Raw genomic sequence first — 25917 nt, 5'->3', positions numbered from 1 at the left:
TCAGGATGCACGTGGTTGGATGTATGTTTCCAAAACTCAGAAGAGAGATGTTGTTGGGAGTCATCACTCTAGTTGTGGTCTCAGAAGCCATGTGGATAGTTCAGAGCCCAGAGTGGGGTGAGAACTGAGAGAAGAGAAGGGGCCCATAGTAGTGCTGGGAAGAACCTTAAGATTTATGGGATAACCAGAGAAGAATGAGAGCAAAAGACACAGAGACAGAGAAGACACAGAAGACAAAGAGACAAAACAAGACAGACACGACAGGGTGATTTTTTAAAGGTGACACTTTTGTCCTGCACCTTAACCAAGAAGAAAGGATGGAGGTAAAAGCAAGAGCTGGGGACTGTGGCAAAGCTCATGTGTGGGTGTGGCGGGGACCCAAGACACACTGAGCTGTGCACGTCTGCCCTGTCCTGCCCAGCATTTTGATTGATGCCACAACTGAGCACTTTGCTTCATTTATTCAACAAATACTCATTGAGCCCATACTCGGGGCCAGGCATGTCCTAGACAAAAGCTTAGTAAAGCAGTGGATGAGATCAAGCTGGAAGGGGCCGAGATTAATTCTGATGGGAGTCGGGGGGAGCTACAGCCATCAGCATATTTGATAAATAGAGCCAGAACTAAGTTGGCGCATTGGCAAGCCAAACTGATTGTTTTCGTGACCCGATGAATTAGAGATAGTAAATGCTAACTCAGTCTACTTCCAGGAAACTGCCAGTCCGAATTAGAAGAAAGTCTGATAAGTCATTATTTTTAATGACAAGTAGTTTAATAACTCTCAAGTACTAAAATAATTCATACTTTGCTAACATCGCTGCCACATAGAACTCCTCTAGGAAAGGCTTTATGGAAAATACAATCTGATTTGTAACTCATCTATCAATTGGCTAGCAATAAATTCTGTCTCCGTGCTGCTGAAGCAGTTGCTTTGCCGTGGGTTAAGTATTCTCTCTGTGATATTGTGGAGAGCGTCCACTTACTTTGTAGGAAATTTCCGGAAACGAGCAAGATCTCTAGAGTCACGCTGACATGGGTTCAAATCCTAGCTTGGTTGCTTACCAGGGATATGGCTCAAGGGGGATTCCTCCCGTTTGAGTTTCAGGTTCCTGCTTGGTAATATGGGCACAATAATATCGGTCTCAAAGGTTTATTAAAATTAAATTAAATAGTAACTGGCACATACCCCACACTGAGTGTTCTTACACCCAATGTTACCTGTTACTGGTCTCAGACACTAAGATAAGCAGCCTCAGCCCTGCCTACCAGGTGAGGTTTTTCTACATATCTAAAGACAGTATTTAGTACAGGATGTCTCGTTGCAATAAAACTCAGCAGCAGATAGCAGCGAAGGAGAACTTGCCTCAGTTATTAGAGCCCTGGCTAGACCAGCCTGTCTTCCTTCCTCACCCATGGGGAGCCACCTAGAGCATGGATGGTCCAGGTGTCGTAAGTCTTACCAGGAGTCACAGCCAAGGTCAAGGGTCGCCCTCTCCAAAGGGATATACTGAGCACTGCCCAAGGAGATGAGGTCAACCTCGCTTCCTTCTGCAGCCGAAGCTCTTCTCCCTTTGAAGGAGTAGGGGGAGGTTCTGGAAGCCAGGATGAGCCCACCATTCCGAGTGTTGACGTCAATCAGTCTCTCTCTGGGTAGGGAAAGGCAGGCTATGAAATGAAGCAGTGCACACTCAACCATGGACCAGTGCCTGTCCTGTGCTGGGCAGAAGCGTGATCATCTTGGACATGACCGTTCCTGGTAGTTCTGGCTGCTACGGAGAAGAGGACACCAGTGCAGGTTGTCGCCTACAGGAACTTCCCGTATTTTGGGGAGTCTGTGGGAAGTTTGGGGTGGGAAGTAGCAGTTGGCTACTAATCCAAAGCTGGGAGCACAATCTTAAAATTATCATGGCTTTGATTTGCTTTTAGTCATAAGAATTTTATTTGTTTTTTATGGCAACCAATGACAAAAGAGGATATGAGATTTGTTTTGCTTTGTTTTGTTTTACTTAGTGGAGGCAGCATGGGTTTAAAAACCCAGGGGAGGGGTGCCTGGTGGGCTCCCTCAGAGGAAAATGAGACTCTTGATCTCTGGGTTGTGAGTTCAAGCCCCAAACTGGGTGCAGAGTACTTAAAATTTAAAAAAAAAAATACATTTTAAAAATTCAATAAAATAAGAATAAATAAAAAGGCAGGGGAATTACTGCATTTATTTAGGAACTCTCTGAGGCAGAAAGCAAGTCCTGTGACCGTCGGGAGACCTGGGCATTGGATGAATCTCAGTTGCTTGAAGGAATAGACAAGTAAGAAAAAGTGATACACAGATTTCAGGTGTCCTGTCTGTTCTCCCCAGAGGAAGGGGTGCATGAAGCGATGGGATCCTATCTCTGGGTTTGCCTCTGAAGATGCGATTGAATGAAGAGGCCATTCACAGCTTTCCTCCAAGACTTCCACGTGTGCCGAGGCTCAGAGAGCCTCCCAGAGCTGCGTCATGAAGCCCAAGCCTTGACAGGTAACAACGGAGGCATGAGAAAGGGAAAGTGTCAGGGAGTCAGGCTCACACCTGTGTCCTCTGCGGGTGGAGACATCACGAGCAGCAGCAACGGGCCCAGGCAGAAAGAAATCCAGAATGTGATGAGTGCCAAGCAGGACTTAACACATTGGAATTCTGCTCCTTGAAGATCCTGAGCCTACGAATACAACACTCCTCGATTTTGCGGTAACGGGATTTAAAACAAACTCTTTCTTCCACTTAGGGAGTTGGGCCCTGAGCAAAAACAACATAGACAGTGATCAAAACCCATGTCTAAACACCACTAGAGAAGGGGTTATGCTCAGCACACGCGTTCCCAGGACCTCGAGAGCTCCCAGACATCAGTTAATCTGACCAGACAGGCATCCCCCACGCTCATTCAGGAGTCCTTGGAAACTCCCGGGCTCCGCAAAGGCCCCCTGTTGGCTGAACGAGGGTAGACAATGTCCTTATACATCCCCCACGTGTAGGATCTGGAGCAGCCGGAGTCAGAGGCACCACTGGGGGAGCAGCTGGGACTGACGTCGTTAAAGTTGCCCGGTGCAGGCTCCCACAGGGTGCCAGAGCGCAGAGGACGGTGTCCATGCAGGACAGAAATGGCCTGATGGGACAGTGAACGAGACGCGACCCCCAAACCAACCTGCCTATTGCAATACCTAGAGAACTTGTTAAAAACACAGACTCTAGGCTTCATTGAGGGTTTTCCACTTCTGCCTGGCTGGTGGGGTATGTATCTGCATCAACACAAAAGGTTGCTTCCCACGAAGCCAGTTAGATCTACGTCCCGAATGGGAAGGATTGAGGTAAAGAGAGAGGAAGCCAGCAGGTGGGGCAGGAGGCGCTGGCAGGTTTGGGGGCGACGCCTCTCCATTGGGATGGGAAAGGCTGAGCCTGGATGTCCCGGTAAGCCCCTCCCCCTGCGTGCTTGATGGTCCAAAGTTGTCACCAGCCCCAGAGTTCCACGCCGGCTGCAGCGATGCAAAGGAACAGAACAAACTGGAAAGCCCTGAGCGGGTCACATCTAAAGGACTTGGTTATGTTTTCGGTTTATGAGGGAGCAAGGGGTTTTACCCCTAGTCTCCCAGGGAGGTAAGTGACAAAACCAATCAGAGGAATGGAGGGAGGAGAATGACAAAACCAATCAGAGGAATGGAACAGGAAGAGGGACCAATTGAGGATGAAGGTATTTGGTTTGGAGCCCTGTACATCCAGGGCTTTGTCAGAGCCTGGCAGCCCAGGGTGGTGGTTACAGCAAAGGCTCTGACGCCACCTCCGCCTGCATTCATGGTTCTGGCTTCGATCCCCACCTCGCTGCATCCCTTAGGGCAATTTTCTTCATTGCTCCCTGCCTTGGTTTCCCCATCTATAAAATGGGGATAATGACAGTGATTGCTTCATGACTATTGTGAAAACTAAAAGAGTTCAAGCGCAGGGAGCATTTCGAGGGAGCTATGGCACACACTGTTTTCCTCATTACCAGGTCTTCAGACCAGAACATTCGGTGGTTGAATTTATTGAAGCCAGCCAACCCAGCGCCACCCACTTTAGAAATGGGGCACACTTTGGCAGTGTGGACAGCAGAAGATCCTGAGTCTAGTCCCACATCTGCCACCAGCTGCTTCTGCGGCCTTTGCTCATCTGTTACGCTGGGGGTTGTGCTCCTCGTGCTCAAACACGTTCTCCGGTCTCTTAATTTTAATTGTTCCAACATCAAAATCATGCATATTTTGAAGGAAGATGAAGGGCTCGGGCTTGACTGCCCCGAAGCTTTGCACCACTGGGGTGAGAACTCGACTCTCAGGCAGAGCAGCGGAACATCGTAAAAAAGATTAAGCATGAACAGAGGGACTGGTAGGTGGGTATCTTCTGACTGGCAGTCAAGATTCCAATCCCAAACAGTATAGGACAAAAAGCTAGTTTTTATTTGCATTTGGCTGGGGAAGGAAGGGAAGGAACACGGGCCACCCACTTGGTCTATACCATAGAAAGTGAACAGCAGCCAAATCCCAGGTGTACTCTGAGCTATGTCGGCACACGCCTTCAGGCAGGTTGCAGCATGGGGATGGTGATAAAGTCAGCTAAAAACCCCTCTTAACTACTAGCCTCCCCTAGAACAAAAGCAAAATTAATACAGAGTCCCCAAAAGAGTCTTCTCTGACGGTGAATAAAGAATACAGGGGGGATAAACTACAGACATAAGCTCATTCTACAATTCAAAAAGTCGTAACATACGTGTAATGTACAGCAGGGCGACTGTGATTAACACTATTGTATATCTGAGAGTAGCTAGGAGAGTAGCTCTCACAAGTTCTCATCACAAGAAAGAAAGATTGTAACTATGTGAGGTGGTAGATGTTAACTAAATGTATCATGAATCTCATTTCCCAAGAGATACATATATCAAATCATCGTGGTGTACATTTAAAAAGAATACAATGTTGGATGTCAGTTGTATGCAGTAAAACAGGAGAAGAAGTTGTCATCTTTAAAGCGGCCATTTCTTTTATGTCCTCTACTTTTTACAAGAAACTTTTAAAATTGAAATATTCCATGAAACTTGGCTTAACTGCAGACCAGCGAACCAGAACCCTCAAGTCACCGAATCTGTACACCTTCTGCATTTAATAAGTAGCAATGGTAAGAAAACACTCATAAAGCTTGTGGCTTCGGTGTGTACTTGGCCAAAAGGGTGGTTGCATTTCCTTCCCTTTCACTATCTGCTTATCTTCTTCCACAAATAACAAGGGCAAGAACCCAGGGTTGAATTCAGATAGACATGAATTCAACTCCCAGGTACAATCATCAATGGTTGCAAGAATTAGCCTTAATATTCTAAACTCACCAAAACACTAGTTTTCATTTGTAAAAATGGAATGACATCTGCCCCCTAGGACTATTTTTGACAATGATAATAGTGTTGCATTTTCACTTAGGGTTAGGGGAGTCAGGTTATAAAGTCAGCACATATAATCATATTTTCCTTAAAAACTCACTAAATTGCCCGCCACTGTCCAATAGAAATATAGAGAGAGCCACGTAGGTAATTTTAAATTTTCTGCTTGCTGCTTTCAAAATGTAACCAGAAACAGGTGAAATTGATTTCTGTAATATATTTTGTTTAACCTAATATATCCAAAGCATTATTCCAACATGTAATCAATGTAGAAATTGTTACTGAAAAAAAAAAAGAAATTGTTAATGAGATATTTTACTTTTTTGTACTAAGTGTTGAAAAGCATGAATTTTATAGCTACTGTACATCTTAACTCAGACTAGCCACATTTTGAGGGCCCTGTAGCCCCATAAAGTACTGAACAGTGCATCTCTAGACCATCCTTGTGTCTCCGGGGGACAGGCCATCTCCCCATAAGTCACCCTGACCAGGACTTTCTCCACTGTTGCAACAGATCCCCATTTCTTCAACTGAGAGCCATGGCAAAGGAGATGGTTCGCACTTCGGGTCCAAGATGGAAAATTACCTTAAGCATCAGAACCACTCATTGCTCAAGATGTGCCCACTTCCAAGACACACCTCTCCACACACAGGAGGGCCAGACTCTCCTTGACCATCTCATACATGCTGTTGTAGATCCGAGATCTGATCGCTGGTTTGCTCAACCCATGGAGTTGAATTTATAAGTTAAGTGCATATATATGCCTTTACTTCATGTGTCGATAAAATTTCTGTTCAGGGCACATTTGTTGAGCTCCTACTATTAAGGCAGGATCCGGAAAATACAAAGGCCTCCACCTATGTTCAAATTCTGACAGTTACTTACTCGTTCTGTTACCTTGACAGATCGTTTGATTTCTTAAGCCTCAGTTTCCTTCTCTGCAAAACAAAGAGAATAAAAGCTCTCCATTCATGGGGTTGTTGTTGAACATTAAATAAGATAATCCTACAAAGCACAGGGCAGCAAAGAGTCTTCACTCAATTTCCCATTCTTCCTGGTGATCAGTGCTGATGGTGCAATAAATGTTCGCCGATGAGGGTGATGCTGACTTTGGGTGTGTTATGGAGATAAAGCTCTCCACCCCACCGGACTATCCCCATCTGAAATAACCAGGGTGGGCAATCACCCCTTCCCCTTGTGTCATGCTCTGTAGGCCTGGAGTTGAAAAGCAGAGGGAAGTGAGCTAGAACACAAACACCTCAGTACAGATGTCTTCCCTTCCCTTTTCTACTGCCTAGCGCTGCCCCAAGAGTCCTCGGGGCTTATGCAGTGGGAAGGGACCTCCAAGGCCCGGCGAGGGGGAGGGGGGCACCTTGGGTCGCACGGTGTTTTACGGGCTACGTTCAGCCCCCAGAATACTTTGAATACTTTGATTCTCAAAAGCCGATGAAAGCAGTTTTGCTCAACTGCAGGTGTGGCTGAGTAGAAATACTCACATGTCAGCAAGGTTCCAAACGGACTAGAAGTTACAGTGACTTCAGACAACTTTCTAATCTGTTGGTCAAAGTGTTTCCCTTCCAAGAAAGGTGAAAGCTCCGTAAATAATTCCTCAACACCACCACCGCCGCCACCACCACCACCACCAACAAAACACTTATTTTTTTTAACAATATAGAAGAGGAAATTTCACCTGGGGCAAAAGGATTTTATGAAACACTTGGCCAAAAAAATAAAGAGAATAATTCCAAGCCTGCAGGGTCTTGCCGCTGGCTCACCCACCGAGCGGTGTGGGGAGAAGCCCTGAGTTTCCACGGGTGCCCCAGCCCCCCTGCAGGTAGGGGGCTTTCTTCCCGTTTCCTACTATTCCAATGCTGTCTTTAAGAGCGATCCCAAGAAATGAGGTGCCAAATAAAGAAGACATTTTGTTGGAAGGAAGACACTGGCTCTTTTATTCTATTCTCCGCCCCCCTGGGAAGAGTGGAGCAGGAAACGTCACACCTGGTGTTCGGAGCAATCCCTCTGGGTCAGCATTTGATTTGTCCACCTGGTCCTGTTGATTTGGGGCAGCTTCTCTGGTCACGGGGCGCTGTCCTGTGCAATGAAGACTGCGAGGCAGCATCTTTGGCCTCTATCCACTAAATGCAGCAGCCATACCACCCCCCTCCAGTGATGACAACCCAAATGTCTCCAGACATTGCCCACTGTCCCCCCGGGGACAAAACTCTCCCCAGTTGAAAACCACTGGTCTAGGGCTGGAGCGGTCTGCCATTCAGCCCAGCTTCTGGATCACAATGGTCAGGGAGAACTTTCTGCGTTCTGAGCCAGGTGGGGAGTCACTGAGCTGGGCCCTTACTCTCTACCACATCTTTTCTCCCTCCCACTTCCAGCAAAAGGACAGGGCAATTTACTAGAGCACTGAAGAATATAAAATGCAGCCTGGCGATGGGGTTTCTGAGCCGGATTTGGCCTTCCTGGCTTCAAAGATCATGAAACCTCTCATTTGTACTCCACAAAGCAGCAATTTCTCACAAGGATACGTTCCTTTGACTCTCTTTTAAAAGTCAAGTACAGCTTGGCAACCACAGAGTACAGAAAATATAGGCTTTCTGCAAGAAGCAATTATTCAAAACCCAAAGACTAAAAAAAAAAAAAAAAAAAATGAGCATGTCGGGTCGCGTCAGTTACAACATGTAAGACAACTGGATTCCTTCATTTCTAAGCAATGGAATGGTCTGGGTTTGTTTTTTCTTGCTGACTTTGATTATTTCTTCGAGGTAAAACCCAAGCTGTCTAAAACTGTTGACACTGGGTTGCTGACCTTTTAATTTAAAAAACAAGAAGGTCCATGTTTGGTATTTGGGCTTTCGCTTTGAATGTTCACCGATCATTACATCCATAATTAGAACTTGTGCTGGAATGTACCAAAATCTGCCTCCTGGATCACTGACAGGGTCTGTAGAAGCCACAGGAAAACTGAACACTTCAGCAATGGTAAGATTTTTCTGGGCTGGCACAGGAAAACTCAGTTGATGGAATATAAATCAGCAACCCTAGACTCTAATTTCCACCCTTCACATGTAGCATGATTATACCAGCGGGCTGTGCGAGCGTCAAGCCAGAGACCGAGGTTTGTTTGCCAGAAGGAAGCCAAACCTTCAATTCTGTGGTTAATGCCACCTAGGGATATAATTACACAAGCTAATATCATCTTTCTACTAAAGAAGAGGAAAAGGAATCCTCATGGCCAACGTGCATGTGAATGAACCATTTTGGGTTTAATACCAAGGCTAATATCAAATTCCTAAGGTATGCATGTTCCAACATTTAAAAGAGAAGAATGAGGCATCTGACAGTAACATTAACATGCTTACATAGATCTTCTTCAATTTATCAAATGTCAATTTCAGAAATGCCTCCCAAATGCTGCCTCCCATGTTGTTAAGGGGACTTTGCGTAAAACAAACCAATGTTATTATAACCTTCACATACAAGCAGAATCCAGGCAGAGTTCAAACATTTGGTGAACCCATGGTATCCCTCACTGGGTCTCATGGAAGGCAGACTCAGACCCTGTTGTTAGAAGGGCCCAGACAGGATATTTATTTGGAAAGCTTGGGGGAGTATGGTATTTGCTTTCCAATGCAAAAACTAATTCCTAAAAAGTAAATGGGGCACTTAACATTATAGGAGGCTTCATAAATGGATCACATCGAATCTTTCAGACCACGAATACCCTACTACAACTTCACTGTTACACAAATAAATATGCTTAACAGCTGAAGGGAAGACCACTGAATGAACCAATTATTATGAAGAACCACCATCCTTAAAACTTCGTTAGTCTGAGGCACTCCTCTCCATCATGTTACTGTCTGACCCTCAATCCGGGTCGCACCCCTCACCCACGCTGACCCTAGCATGGCTAAGCATAACCTTGCCCATCTCCAGGTGTGAACCCCCAAAACATATGGGCAGTTTCTTAAAAAGCTAACCATGGAGTTGCTATATGACTCAGCAATTCGACCCCTAGGCATATATCCAAGAGAAATGAACATGTATGTCCATTCAAGGCTTGCCCATGAATGTTTATAGCAGCACTGTTCTAATAGCCCCAAAGTGAAAGCAGCCCAAATGTCCATCCACTGATGAATGGATAAATAAAATGTGGCCTCTCTACGCTGTGGAATATTATTCACCTATCAAGAGGAACAAAGGCCTGACACATGCTACAACATGAGTCAACCTCAGAAACATAACACCGAGGGAAGAAGATAGTCACAAAGGGCCACCTAGAGTAGAATTCCATTTATTTGAGAGGTCCAAAAATTGTTGGGTTCGAGTGTAAACAGTGTTCCCCAAATATAGGTAATTCACTCCTCAGACTTAAGTTTAGTACCATGCCTAACACCAATTATTTAATTTACTTCTTCCAATACGCTAGCTCCTTGGACGGAGATGAGACCTGAAACAAATATACCACACTCCACCCAACAAAATAGAACACTGATGTCCCATACGAAACTCCAAATATTGCTAACAAAAAATAAAAATAAATAAAAATAAAAATAAATAAAAATAAAAATAAATAAAAATAAAAATAAATCTCTTTTTAAAGAAATAGTGGAACGCTTTTTTTTTTTTTTTTTTGAGATAATGGCACCATTACTTCTGTCTTCTAAAATGTTTGTCCCAAATTCTTAGAACTGCTCCTTCAACTTCTCAACTTCTCAACCTGGGGCTCGTCTTCAATTATGCTGAGAGGCAATGAGATGTCAAGCATTTCAAAGTCTCCCTGAATTATCAAAGAACCAAAAATAAATCCTAAATTGCTTTTTAAGTGTGAAACGTGTTTTTTTTTTTTTCCTGCTCTCAATTGAAAAATGGCTGCAGAGGTTGTACTCAGATTTTCCAAGCTATAAATCTCTCTCAAGCTAGGACTAGGTATGGACATTTTCAGCCTTGAAGAATATTTCTGTCGGAGAGCTACAACTGCAGGGACTGGAGTCGTGATGGCTGTCTGGGTGTGGCGTTGGCTACAGAGGTCATTGTTAGAAACCAGGGGTGGTAAGGTAAGGTCATTATCAAAGAAACAAACAAACAAACATAGGAAAGTACAAACAGTCCAATAGAATCCAACAAAAGCAGTGGGCATCAAGTACCATAAAATATCCTTTGGCTCAGTGATCCTGTTTTTAGGAATTTATACTAAAGAAAAACAAACCAGTGCAAGGTGATTTACGGCCGTACAAGGCTTGGAGCAACCGTCAGCAAGCAACAATAGGGATTAGTTAATTAAATTATTCTACATCCTTTGGATGGAATGTTATGTCTCCATTAAAACTGACTATAAAAGACACAGAAACGTACTTGTGATCTCATGTTAATAGGGAAAGGATAAAAATATATGTACACTACAATAATCACGCAAGCGAATGTATGTCTATAACAAAGCAACAGAAAGGTCCGCACGAAAGCATAAATCACTGTGCTCGCTTGGTGGGTCTAATGATTTCTTTTTCTCCATGCTCCCAAATTGTTGAAATATCACTATATAGTCTTTAGAAAAAATTAAGTCAATCATACCAATTTTAAGAGAAACAATTCCATGAATCAACTTGCACTCTTACTACCAAGACACTATTACCTGTCCTATTTACACTAAAATAACATCCATCAGAGACCCCCCCCCCCCAATCACGATGCAGAGAAAGAAAATACGATGGTTTAGCTGAGTCAAAACATGATTTCATTATAAACTTGGCCATGAGAATAATTCTCTGTACACTGGAAGTCTAGGAAGAGGACCCTTCTGCTTTCTGAACCCTACGTGTGCTTTGGAATGTGCAACTGGAAAGTTCAATTAGAAATGTGCAGTGGAAGTGTGCAAATGGAGAACGAGAAAAATTAGCATGTGCACTGCTAATTTTTCTCAAATTTCCATTCCATCTCTTGGGAAGAAATTGTATGTGAAGGAGATCAGAAGCCCCCTCCCTTGTCTACGGAGCCTCACCTGGTAACTAATCCCATCCGCCAAACTGACTGGACCTCAGGGAGCAACATCAGGCATTCTCTGGGGACGACAGAGTGTGGCAGAATAAGCAAGGTGGGCTGCCGAGCCCACCACTCAGAATCCTTACAGTTTCATCTTATACACAACAAGGAGCCTGCCTGTAAGTTTATGGCTAAGTTTCCTTGCCAGCCTTTCTAGACCATGATACCCAGATATTTGGTCAGACATTATTCTAGATGTTTCTGTGAAGGTATTTTGTAGATTTCTGTATTTGTATTTCAGTGGGATTCACATTTAAATAAGACTTTGAGTAAAGTAGATTACCTTCCACAATGTGGTGGGCCTTACCCAATCAGTAGAATGTGTTAACCAGAAAAAAAAAAACCTGTATGAATGTTTTGTAAATAGTTTAAATGTCTGTTAAGAAATCAGTTTTTCCATGGCACTTCCCATGCCTGGTTTGCCCTAAGACCCTTAACTGCATGCCTGGGGACACCAGCGATGTTGCGTGTTATGCTCTTCAGGGAGATCACAGCTTTCAAGTTTGCAAATGAGCTACTGATTCAATTTCCACTCTCCATATTAACATCTGGAAAATAAAAACTGTTATACCCATTGCTTTTCTAATGTGGGATTAATATTTAGTCTGCAATGACAAAATGTTTCTTCTTTTTAGTACCTTTTCTAAAATAAAATAAGATTTTTATTTATTTGAGAGAGAGAGTGCATGCACTAGTGAGGGGAAGGGCAGAGGGAAAAGCAAAATCCCCACTGGGCAGGACCCCAAGATCATGACCTGAGCCGAAGGCAGACGCTTAACCGACTAAGCCACCCAGGTGCCCCTTTAGTGCTTTTCTGATGAGCCCTGTTAATCTGTAGGATGTTAAATGTCTTTTCACATTTTCGAGATATATAATAGCTTATGTTTGAATTACTGTTTAATTTTCTGCCTCTAATTTTTAAGGACTCTACTCCTGCAGTTCAACCCAAATTACATGTTTGGGGTATTAAATATTTTTACCCTTACAACATTTTTCTTCCAATAGTAAAATCAATATGCCTGATTTTAATACAACCTCTTACCTTAGCAATTGGTTGAAGTTAGCAAAATGTATTCAAAACACACTGACTACTGATTTAACCCATTTTTTTTTCAACTAGTGGTTTAATACATTTTTGCAGAAATGGATAATTTCTGACTTACTTGACTCAACTGCCTGATTGTTTTATTAACCTAAAACAAGTTTACCAACAGGCCCTTACAACTTGGACCCAGGAGGGCGGCCCTGCCAAGGAAAGGACGTACTAGACACCCACTGGAGGATCCGGATTTAAGAAAGAGGGTCCAGAATCATCTCCTTTGGAGGTCTTGATCCGGCATGGAGCATATTTGAGGGGTCTGATTGAAGGTCACATTACATTTGTGCTTTGAGGAAGTTGCTCTCTGGGTGAATGGTATTTAAAAAAAACCCACCAGTGCATGAATTCTCCGGGAACACAAATCCTACAACATGGACCAATAAGATGGCGTCATTGTCAACTTCCAGATACCCATTTACAACCTCAACCATTGGCTTTGTATCACTTCCCTCTCCGGTAGCTTCAATTATGTCCTTTAACCTCACCTTCCTTAAGCCATATCTGCTACTAGATCAGGGGTTCTTAATTCTAACTATAGTCATCACTGCATTCCTCTGGGGGGCATTTCTAGACAGCAAGGACCCCCGAGCCCCACCCCAAACTAATTGAGTCAGAATTGACAGGGATGAGACAGGGGCTGATTCTAATGTTCCGTCCGCTGAAATGAATGCGAAGACCCACAAGACAGGAGGGATTTCTAAAGAAGGGCTTGACAATCCGTTGAAACCAAACTTCTCCCCTGAAAGCTGTCCCCAGATGATTCCAGACCACAGCTTGGCAGCCCAGCAGAGAGTCACTGAGATTCCCGAGCCTCAGCCCCTGTACGCTAAAGGTTCTTTTCTAACATGACAAACCTTCCAAAGATTTCTCCGGAGTCTCACGTGTGCAACAGTTGAAACTACATTGTGTTGGTTTTGCGGCGGGGCGGGGGGGGGGGGGTGGTTTTCTTTTCCTGAAAACACATGTGTCCTTTTGTCTCACGGTCTCACTTGGCACAAGTACCCAGTTCATTTGCCCATCAGATTAGCTCGAATTACATGCTTTTACTGCTCCTACAAGCTAATGCAAGGGACCTACAATTAACTGTGGGCTGGTTTAAACCCTAAATGGAACTAATGTCTGCCCCGACCGAATGCCTCAGGACCTGCTTTTTCCCCCCTGTAAATTGCTATTTTTGTAGGCTGTCTTCCAGAAGTTGAGCCCCAAAATAAGTTGGAACTGTAAGCCTACTAGATACTACTCACAATAATTATCGAATCCATGCCGCTTGTGCTCTCTTCGAAAGCTTAGCAAAATGCACAATATTGTTCTTGCAAAGGAAGACAGAATTGGCACTCATAATGTAATGTCATTCACACCCTAGTAGAAGTGAGAGGAAACCCCCAACACCCCTGCCTTCCACCCTGCCTTACACATAAAGAGGTATTTATGTGTAAAGACACAAGAAGACATAACATCACCTGCCTCTGTATCTGCAGATCCAAGAGCTAATGCATTTCTAAGGACAGAGATCAATCTGGCATTCAAGTTGAAAATACCGGGGATGTTAGAAAATTCCAGAACCCCAAGTTCTAAAATGACAGAGAACACAAATGGGTTCCGGTTAAATTTTTGCAAATTTCAGAAAGAAAAAGATGAATGGAAAATAAGCATGATTCTTACTGGCTTTCATGGAAAAGTAGCATAATATCAGTATTATGTTACCTTTCATTTCCATCAGCAATGAGTTACAGTATGTCAGTCCCTGAGAGAGACAATCAGATAAACCCCTACCAAGTGCCTGTGGAATTTGCTGCTCCCGGCATGGGGATTGAGAAAGCAAGAGTGAATTAAACAGAGCCAGTTCTGCTTTTGGAGGTGGGAGCCTGGGGAGAAAGCCTCTATGTAACTCATCAGTGGGGCTGCAGGCTTCATTTCCCCCTAGATCACATTTCCATCAACTGCCATCATAAAGGAACCAGTGGAGGCTTTCAATAATGGGAACTGGAAGTGGAAAACAGGGCTCTGAACTTGCGCCTCTGCTTGCCTGACTCTGAAGCCACGTCTTCTGGAATGACTTTGATGGAACAAGTCGTATCCATTATCTCACCTGAGAGACTCCGAGCCTGACACTCTAAATGGACAAATTGGACTGCCGTTTCCGGGAGCTCCTTTCATCCTTGAACGAGTCATACTGGGTGCTGGGGATGATGCTGGATTACACTCAGAGAGTCAAGGGCTCCATTTGGTGCTCCATGTGTTCCTTGGAAAGTAGCCACTCTTCTCTCATTTTAGGATTGAAGCGTACCTTCCTAACCACGCTTGTCCAGGGAGATGGACCTGTGCCTTAAATAATCTTAATTGTCTCCTTCCTGTATGTGTAGCTGTTTTCAAATATGTGTACCTGATGTCAAAACAACAACATACAAATCCATTTAAAACATTTTAAATTTAGAGTACTTTTGGCTTGCCGACGTTAGATACTAAGTACACAGCCACTATCTGTGAGTACCTGCCAATTTCACTATTGCCGGAACTTACTCTCAGAGCCCCATAAACATCCTTTAAGAATATGAAAAACAAAACCCAAAATACTACGACCTTATCACCGAATCCGCGTATCGGTAGTGACCAATCACGACGACGATAATGATGATGGCATCAGAAAGAGCATACAAAAATAATGACGACTTGCCCGGTGCTGCAGACCTCCTCAGCCACAAGCTGGGGTCTCCTACTTCAGTGCTCTGCTCCTCCAACCTCCCACGGCCTCCCAGTTGTCATTTCGGTAAGGTCAAGGTCACCTTTGCTTCAGTAATAGCTAAGAAGGCAGGCTTTGGAATCAGGCTGTGTAGGTTTAAATTTCCGCCTTCTGGTAGCTCAGTCAAACTTACTAACTTACCCTCTCAGCCTCAAAATGTTTGTCTGAAAAATGGATCCAAAAAGAGTGCCCACAGTGAGATGAACCACGGAGGTCCTTCGCCCCAGAGCCTGGCCAAGCACTTGCCATCCATACTGGCTATTCTTATAATTCCCCACAGATAGTTGGCCAACTGATCATGGATGCCTTTAAAACCTTTTCAGAAATATCTCCTTCAAGCCAGCCCCTGGCCCAGAGCACTGCTGTGGACCTACCTCTTCCAGAAACTTCCCCCACTTCAGATTTTGTTTTTCCTTGTATCTTCCACATTTTCACGTTCAGTTGCAGATTTGTTCACAGTACAATGTTTAAGGGTTCTGGAACTTTCTTTATGAGCCCCTCCCCCTCTTAGCCAGGTATGGAGTATGGAATATGCCCCCAAGTTGCCTGTAAAGACATGGTTAATCAGAGCTTGCGCACGTACACACACACACACACACACACACACACACACGCATCCAGGTACACATCAGAGACCTGTCAGCAGGTAATTATCTGCTATGCTGATGGCTCTGAATCATTGGGCGCCTTCCAGCTATGTTCACTCTTCAAGCTTCGCTTCCCATCCTCCTTGCAGCTGTTTCTGACTCCAGGAGCCCTGGGGCAGCAGACCTGTTAGGCCCTTCCAGTCTTGCCTCTTCTTGCCCCTATAAAGAATTGCTGCCCTGAGCTATACAATTTCCAGAACAAACATGTAAAATACTTTACAACCCAGCCCAGGAGCAGAAAGTTATCTTTCTGTAAAGTCAGTCCAACTGTTGTCTTATTAATTTGTATTTTATTGGCCAAACAGCGCTTGTCCAGACACAGGGAGGCTATTTTTTTTAAAAAAATATTTTACTTATTTATTTGACAGAGAGAGAGAGCACAAGTAGGCAGAGCGGTAGACAGAGGGAGAGGAAGAAGCAGGCTCTCCAGTGAGCAGGGAGCCTGATTCGGGACTCGATCCCAGGACCCTGGAATCATGACCCGAGCCAAAGGCAGAGGCTTAACTGACTGAGCCACCCAGACGCCCCAACAGGGAGGCTCTTTTTATCCAGATCATCTCTTTGGAGGCACGGCAGTCAATGTAACCTGGACCTGTGTGGTCTCCAGCATGGGGACTAGGACTTGGGGAGCTCCACCACCTCTGGGCTCCTCCCCACCCCTCTCATCTACTCTGCAGTGTCCTCCTCACATGGAAGAACCCCCCCTCCCCCCGACAGGTGGGAGGCCAGGTCACGTGGTTGGAACCCTTAGGAGAGAGGACTATTTTCAGGCACGCTCCCTGAGTGAACAGTGGGAAAAGGGACAAGCTCGCGGAGGGGGTTAAGTGGTTCTGCAGAGCCAGTGTGACACCCAGGGGACTGCCTGGGGTGGAGAGACCATTCTCCCCACAGCTGAACAAATTGTGTCAAGGTTTGGGGCCCTTAGCACTATTCTGCAGTCCCTCTGCATTTGCCTGATGGCTTAATGCCTCCAAATTTGACCTTGTTATGGGAAAATTGTTCTCATTTGGCACTTTGGGGATAATGTGTAATTTCAAAACCAGGGTGTGAGCACATTGTAACTATTTTGAAATACCATCTGCTAAAATTCATTCAAAAACTTTTTTTTTTTTTTTTGGTGACTCCTACTCTGTCTCTTGGCCTCCTCCCCCGTCCCCAAGTAACCAATCAAGTGAGTCTCGCTTTTTCAGGCTTTCAGCAATCTTTGCTAAAAGGCTCAATGTGTGTTCATGATAAGTACACCCCTGTGGCTACTTGCAAGAGAAACCGACCCCAGCTTGAACATACCGAGGCTTTCCTCCTTTCTTATGTAAATAAATCTCCAGATGGCTCATTTGTAAGATCGTGTTTACTAATTCTTGTTTTCTTTCTAGACAATTTGTTCCCAGTACCCATTTTATCATTGAAACTGGAGGTACGGCTTGCCATTTTATTTAATGAAAAGTCTATCCCAAGACTCGGTCCACAGGGGGAGAAGGGTGCCAATGCCACACACACGCACCCCAGTCCCTTGGGAAGGACTAACATTCCTTGTGCTGCTGTTGTTGTACAACAGATATTTTTAATTAGAATCAGAAGAGAATAAGTAATTTCAGACTTATTAGAATATCAGTGCTGGACAGGACCCCGGGCTCCTCTAGTCCAGGAAGAGAAGTCTGTGCCATGCATATCCACCTTCCTCTCTCTTGTCTAGTGCCCATGGCAGACATCACCAATCACTCATGGCATCCTTTCCAATCGATCTCAGGGGTGATCTCAGTAATGTTTTCAGCACGCCTTACCATGTCATTCTTAGTCAGTTAAAGTTAACATATAAGAGAAAGTGCATTTGCTGTAGCTGAGCCTTCCATTTTATAGACGAGGAGCCAGGAGACTCTGAGAGACGCAGTGGTATCATTCAGTATCTCACAGCTAGTTAAGAGCATTAGTGCCTAGCCTAGAAAAATCAAACCCAAGTCTGTGGTGCTGGATGGGGGGAAAAGAAATGACATCTCCATTTTCACTACCTCTAACTGCAATTCAGCATTTCCTTCATTTATGAAGGGAAGACACACACCAGAGTAGTATTCGCATATCTGACTGTCTCACTAATGGCAATCAGAGCTATTTCCATGTAACATTCACTCATTACAGATTTCTTAAAATACCATGTATGCTCAGTCGTTAATGCTAAATTATAGTAGTTATTAGACCTTCAGCTAGATCTTGTATCTTGATGCATTAATTAAGATGCACATATATTACTATATCACAAATTTGTTTTTTTAATGCTTTGATAACCATATTTTAATACAGATGGCTTCCTTTGTAATTTATAAATATCTCATTTTCTGTATTTAGAGCACTGTCCTGAGAAGGGGTCCAAAGATTTCATCAGACTGTCAAAAAGGTCCACGGCACAAAAAAGAAGTAAAACCCCTGGGTAAGAGAAAAGCCAAGTCTCCTAGGTTCTTACTCTCCTGTTTTTCCCATATATACTAAAAAAGTCCACACAATGAACTTTGGCCATCCTAGACTGACAGTATATTTACTGCCATATTAATAAGAGATTTTTTTAATCTAAAAAAATTTTTAAGCTCAATAGAGAGAACAAAGACACCTAAAGTGAAAAGCACAAGTTCTTAAGCTCCACTTCCCCAAGATAACTATCATTGTTAACAGTTTGGTACATGGCTTCCCAGACATATACACTCATTATGTAATAAAAATGGAATCAAATAATTCACCGTCTTCTACAGCTGGCTTTTTTCACTTACCAAAGTAAAAGAACAGAGAATAATATCGTGGCTATCTTTGCTTTGTACAGATTTGCCCCATTCTTTTTAGCAGCTCCAAAGTATTCTCCTACACAAATGTACCCCACTTCACTTCATAAAGCCCAATGAAGATTTGTTATCCCAAGTTTTCTCGGCAAAAGGTAACAGAGGGAAGAGTTGTCATTTGAACCCCAGATTAGAAATTTGGCTTTAATGGCCGTTAACGTGCTCCTTGGGCACAGAGTCGACAGCGATGAGGTCAGCAGCTGTCACTGCTGAAAAACCCATTCTATGGACCGAGAAAGGGCCCCTTCCTGGGAAGCACGGTCTTCTATACAGATGTGCCCATTTCCGGAGGGTGAGCATGGAGTCACCCTGGTCTGGTGACTCCCTGTGGACAGAGGCTCAGTGGAAGAGGAGAAACCAGGCTGGGGACCTACGTGATTTCAGGAGCACTGCTTTAGGGGTAAATATCCTCACTTAATTGGGCCTAGTCTGAGCCAGGCTCCAGGACAGAGATGGCTCAGATGCTCACCCCTGGCAGCACAATGATTCTCCCTTAACCCCTGCCCCGCAGCCCCAATGCTGCCTCTGTTCTATTCCTCCCACAAGCCCCTTCTACTTCATATTCACAGCTGACCTGGAGGCTGGCCACCCTGGCAGTTACAGGTTTGGGGAACAAGTGTCATCAACTCCCTTGGGGGGTAGATGAACAGGGGGGAATAAAGAAGAAACACTTGAGTCATAAGAGGTGAAAATATGACCTGGGTGGTATCAGTATGCCCAACACTACTGTTGCAGTAAAACCAGAAAACTCAGGTAAGGCTGGTTCAAGATCAGAGGCTCCAACTAGAAGGGAAAAACTTGTTTTCTGAAAGCAAAATAACCAGTCAGTAAGACAGTCCGGCCCACAGGGAGAGACCCCGGGAGCAGCCAGCTCTCGCCTGTGGTTAGGCTTCCTGCAAGGAGCACTGGGCCAGGAGTCTGCGAGGCCCAGGTCCCCTGTGGCTCAGGGAGATGGCTTCCCGGCAGGGCCTTTGTTTCCCCAGCCACAAGTTTACGGACAGGACGGAAAAACACCTTCAACTAGACCCCCTTTCTTCCCTGCTTATTGGCAGCCCCACCCAACTGTCTGACTCCATATCTAGGGTAAGTCAAGGTCAGGGCCAGGCCAACCTCTGCCCGGGTTCTTTGCCTGAACCACCTTTTCTTTTTCCGTCCTTGTGTTTCCATAGTTCTCAAGAACCGGTCTGCCACGTCTCATTCCTAACTCCAGGTAAGAAAGTCTTTTTTCCCTCACATATAGGCTTTTCCCCTCTCTGTCACATCTTGCTGTCTCCATTCTGCCTGGGGTTTCAGCAATTTTAAATTCCCTGGCTTTGAGTCAGCTCTACTATCAGAACCAATGTGGCTCCAGACTGTTCTACCCCCATTCAGTGCAGGAAATGAAACAAAGCCGGGCTTGTTCCCAGTTTGATAGGCTGCAAGTTTAGGGAATGGGGGCTTCAAATCTTTTCACGATTTTGTTTTGGCACCAGAGCGTCTGCGTTTAATTCTGCGGCTCCTGCCAGAGTCGGGAAGCCGAAGTGATAACATCAACACGCGAGAGATGGGGGCACAGCCCCGGCGTCTTCTCCCTCCCGGCGGGGGCCACTGGGGCATGCGCAGACCAGACGCGCGCACATATGCAGACACGCATGGGCACCCGCTGTCCGGGACGTTTCCACCCACGTACCGCTGCTTGTGCAAACCGATGCACACCCAACACTCATACATATGGGCGCACTTGTGCACACACCGATAAACAGACTTCCACAAATGCGGTCACGTGCACAGGCATGCACACACACATGTTCACTTGTGCACACTCACCTACACACAGACATGTAGTCACACCCAACACATATATAGACACACATGTGCACACACTCCCACAAACGTAGTTGCACGTGCCTAGACACAAATACTCACAGACACACGTGCACAAGCTGCTGTATACACTCACACAGATCCACCTGGGGGGAAAGAAAGAAGGACTGCGGTCTGCGCAGCTGGGGAGGGCGGGGATATCAAAGGGTGCGCGGTCGCAGCGACTCCACCCCCCACCCCCCCACCAGAACCAGAGCGAAACCAATTCCTGATCACGGGGTGTCTCCAGAAGGGCCCACGATGATAACGTTCAACCAATCAAGCCGTTTCCATGGCCACGTTTACTCTTCTCAGCTCCGAAGTTCAGCAGCACTCGTCCTGGCAGGTAGGACGTGCGTGCAAGCTGTGGTCCATGTGCGGCAGGTGACCCACAACGTCTATAGTTAGCCCTCGACAGATAACCGACCGGTGCCTTTTGTTTAAATTAGACCCGGAATGAGAGGGCATCAGCTGGCCTTGAGCTTCCTACCGATCAGCAAGGGCCCCACGCAAGGCTATCCCAGGGTCCGTAGAATCATCACCCACGCGCCCACCCACGACATCACTCCCGAGGGCCAGGCGGGACCCCAGACCCTGGCGGCACCGTACGGAACAGCCGGGGGGACGAGGAGGCAGACGCGACCCAAGCATCACACAAACGGATGGATAATCACAGTTTAAGAAGAGCTCCAATCCCTCCATGGGGGGAGACTGGGCTAGAGTCTCACACCCAGCTGTGCAGGGCTGGGCCAGGTGAGCGGACCTAACAGGCCAGCAGCGGGGCTCAAGGGCATCTGCCTTACTGGTATTGCCTTCCAGTGCCCTCATACCCAGGATCTCAGAGAGAAGCACACCCAGACCGTGGAAAAACTCAAGATCAACACATTCATCCATTTGGGGTGCCGGGGCAGGGGGCTTTTAGCGGGAGGGGCTGAAGTAGGGGTGAGGAACAAGCAAGGTCGTGAAGGTACCATGCGTCCCACTGGGCCTGGCACCCAGTAGCTACCGAATAAAAGTCTCGGGGTTTGTTTCCTGTTCCCACTCCGCGGCCTGCTTATGCTGGGCTCTGGGTCTCCAGCAAAGCCGTTTGTGCCCCTCAGAGAGAAGAGACCCTGCAGTGAGCGTGGGAGAGGCCGAACGCCCCCAGGGGGGTGCAGAGAGAGATCGGGGGAGCCTGGGTGAAAATTTCGCCCTGAGTGACTTGGGAAAGGCGAAGCCAGAACTGACTCCAATCTCCTCCTGTATGTGACAGACCCATTTTGAAACCGGGTTCTATGAAAAGGGGGACAGGAGCACGTTCCCGTAAACATGTTGAACAAAGTTTATGAGCGAGGGTGGAGTCAGGACTATCTTTTCTAAACACAGCCCTCTGCCAGCTCTCCCCAATCCTCTCCCCTCCCCGCCCCCTGCAGCTGCCCCCGCCCCCTGCAGCTGCCCCCGCCCCCTGCAGCTGCCCACCCCCCCCCCCCCCGCACCAGGGAGGAGGGGCAACCGCTGGCCCCCAGTCCCTGATGCAGCCTCTTCCTCCATGGAGCTCGCCTGGCACGATTCACACACCCACCGTGCCTCCACCCTCCTCCCTTGGCCTGCCCCGCTTCCCCATGGAGGTGGAGACCCGCCCCAACTCTCAGGCTCCCTTGCCGGCAGGAAAGCAGGGCTCTGGGACGTTGTCTGTTGATCTGTGAAAAACAGTGTAAGATACTGACTCTGAATTCTAAAAATGCCCGTGTAAATCCTATTCGGTCCCTTCCTAGCAGACCATCTTGGGCGAGTCATTAACCACTGTGAGCCTTGGTTTCCTCATCCCTAAAATGGGGTTGATAATGAGACCGACCTCGTGGAGTTTCTCTAAGAATTAAGTGAGACTATGCCTATAAATAGCGCCCCACCTGACACACGACAGTCTCTGTAAATGTTAGCTTTTATTTGTTTATACTCCACCTTTGTCCAGAAGAGGAGTGTAAGTGTGTGTGTGTGTGTGTGTGTGTGTGTGTGTGTGTGCATGTGTGTTGAGCGGGATGGGTAGAAGGGAAAATGGAGGGATAAATAAAGCTGATTCAGGCATCCCATAAGGCATCCCACAACAACCCAGGGCAGGCCACCAACACGGCCCTTGTACGTTGTTCCTCTAGCCACCCCTTAAGGACGCACTAGCTGTTCAGAAGAAGTGTGACATTTCATACTGGTAAGATCAGCCAGAAATTCCTCCCAGGGACACATTTTTTTTTAATTACAAACATATTCCAATCAATGTCTTACCATCAGAATGGAATTCAAACGATCTCTTGTGATGGTCATTTAAAGCTTATTAATCACTGAGAATTATTTTGACACCCCAGCAAAGAGTCTTATGTAATGCTTTAAAATCCCGTTTTCATTTAACATTAATTAAAGGCCGCTAACGGTAAAGTATTAATAAAACCAAATTCCCAAAAGGAGCTCCCAGCTGACAGGCTTTAGCTCTTGAGAAGTGAGGGGACCCTGAATGAAACACAGACCGTAGTGACATGTTAACCAGGGAAATGTAATCAGCCCAACTGTGATAAAGAGAGGGCGTCTCTCCGGAAGATAACAGATACTTGCAATCATATATTTTATGATCATCATTAACCTATCTCTAGCAGTTTATGGCTATTATGGTTATTTAGCAAAAGACTTTCAAATCCAACAACCTTACTAACATGCTATATAGATGTTTAGTGGCTCTATTGGATTACCCTATAAATATCAGGCCCAGGATACATACTGCAGAGATGGGCGGCTGGGTGGGGGTGGGGAGGTGTTGGCCCTGGTGGTGTCAGAGCACAAAAGGATGAGGCCTGAGACCAAAGATAATCCCTGACCATCAGAAAACGGGGAGAAAGACCTACCTCACCCTCACAAAGTATATGATCCTAAAAAGTCAAGTGAAGTCAATTGCTCTGGTGTTTCTTTAATCTTGTCTTGTTTAATTGTCTGGTGGATAGTCACACCCCCCACCTAGCCCCGTAGCTTGGCCCCTGGTGAATGGATAGAAGATGGAACGCACCTTCTCTGGCAGCTATGAGGCCACCACGGCCAAATTCATGGGCTGAAAGGCCTCCGGGGGAGTGTGAATGTACGCAGTGGAAAGCATCTGTGCAAATCTGCTCTGTTCTAAAAGAGCTTCCAAGCATTTGTCCCGGTGTCTTTGCTCTTCTTCTTTTGGACAGTTGAGTAGAACCAGGAAATTTTAAAGCTGTATTTCAGGAACTAAAAGCTATGATTTTGCACCTTAAAAGACTTTTCACTTTAGCCCATTTTCATCAGAGATCCTAATGACATATTGAAACAGAGGCTATAATTTAAAAGCTATGGGTCCAGATTCTGAGCTCACCTTTGCACGGCAGGGGCTTTGCCATCACTAGACAGGGGACTTGAGGCACGAGGAAAAGTCTTCCGTTGTCCTGGTGGCATAAAGTTCTCTTGAAAACCTGTTCTCGGGGCACCCGGGTGGCTCGATTGGTGGAGCGTCTGTCAGTTTCAGCTCAGGTCATGATCTCAGAATCCTGAGATCCAGCCTTAAGTCAGGCTCTGTGCGCAGTGAGGTGTCTGCCTGAGATTCCCTCTCCCTCTCCCCCTGCCCCTCCACACTGCTCCCTCTCTCTCTTTCTCTCAAATAAGTAAATCTTAAAAAAAAAAAATATGTTTACGTGTCCATTCCAAATACCACCTCTTTTGTGCTAGAGGCACCCTAAAAACTAAGTCTCCACGCTAACAGTTTGATGACCTCTTACTTTATTCTACCTCAGCCCCACAAAGCTCCCTGCGAAATTTGTCTTTAGGGACATCTCTAGAGCTGTGAAGGAGAGAAGGAAGGATTCACACATCCCTTAACCACCTACCTTTATTTAGGATGAATCTGAGGCATGCATGCCTCAGAGCATGAGGGAGCATGGGGATTTTTGCTGGACAAGGAAGACATCCAGCCACTACCTCCAGAAGGAAGGATGGCCAGAGATGTTAATTTCATCCATGGAAAAGTATCTGGGCACATTAATACTACCCTTCCCAACCATTGCAGATTCTCTCCAGTCAGGGGTCCCCAAAGCAAAGCTCCCCAAAACTGACCCCAAGACACGCCCCAAGGGAATACGGACACCTTTCATCTTTGACAAACAGTTCTGTCCACTTAGATGGACAAGGAGATCTGTCGAACATTTTGACTGCGAGCTTTCAGGCTGAGCAAGCGACGAGGAAAATGAGGGCAGCCCCATCTGCCAGCAGAAGTGATGACAGGCCAGCCCCAGGCCCCCTCCAAGTCACTGGAGACGGGGCTCTACGGTCACATGACCAGTGTTTTCACCAACCCGTCAGAACTTATCCATCCAAATGATTGCCGTTCTCAAGAGGAACACCTTAAAAGGAATTATAACTGTTCTTTTCCCCCAAATCGCTTAGAAATCGAGCCTTAGAAGTTAGTCAGTTTCTAAGTCACTTGGTAAAAGTAACTCCTTAAGATTAAATGAGAGAATTAAATAAGGTAGATCTAACGCACGCCTACCACGGTGCTAAGTATATAGTAAGCACTTAATAGATGTTAACTATTATCATGATTATTACCCTTTCAAATTCTTAAGATGTGGTCGGAGGCCCTTGTACAGGGAAAGGTAAGCCTCAGTGAGGAGGGGCCGTCGGTCACCCACATTGTTTCCCATTTATTCCCATGAGGCACTGGGAGCACATGATGCAAATTAAGGAATAAAACCACAGTCTTGGGTTGAATAATGTTTCTGTGGTAAAAAATGATGACAAGGCAAGCGTGGATCAATGTCTTCAAGAGTGTAACAGAAATAACAAATTTTCTTCTGAGATCTAAGCAGCTACACCCTGAGGGCTAAGAGTAATCCTTTGGCCTCTTTCTCTTCGTCCCCCCCAAAGTAGGAAGTAGAATGACTGTGACAGAGGTCATGCTGTATGCTCACAAAACGGGTCTCTTCTTCCTTCCCACACAGGAAGCCTGCGTCTGCAACACCCTTTCTAGTTGGGTTGGGACCGAATAATCTCCAGAATCATCTTCTTTGTGCACACATGCTTGCAAGCACTCTCGCTCTCTCTCTTCCATGCTATAAACATGGACTCCGAAGTGAAAGCCCGTGATGGAAGAAAGCTGTGTGACAGCCTGGAGAAGAGGCTCTCCCCCCCAGCAGAGCCTCCAGACCAGAAACATCTACACTAGACTCCATATGAGCAAGCCATACCATTTTATTGTGTTAAGTCACTGATATTTGGCTGCTAACATAAATAGACGGATGAACACAATTACCTTCCCAC

This window comes from Martes martes (assembly GCF_963455335.1).
Source record: "Martes martes genome assembly, chromosome: 14".
Classification (NCBI taxonomy): domain Eukaryota; kingdom Metazoa; phylum Chordata; class Mammalia; order Carnivora; family Mustelidae; genus Martes; species Martes martes.
The sequence above is the reverse complement of the archived record's forward strand: the minus strand, read 5'-3'. Positions refer to the sequence as shown.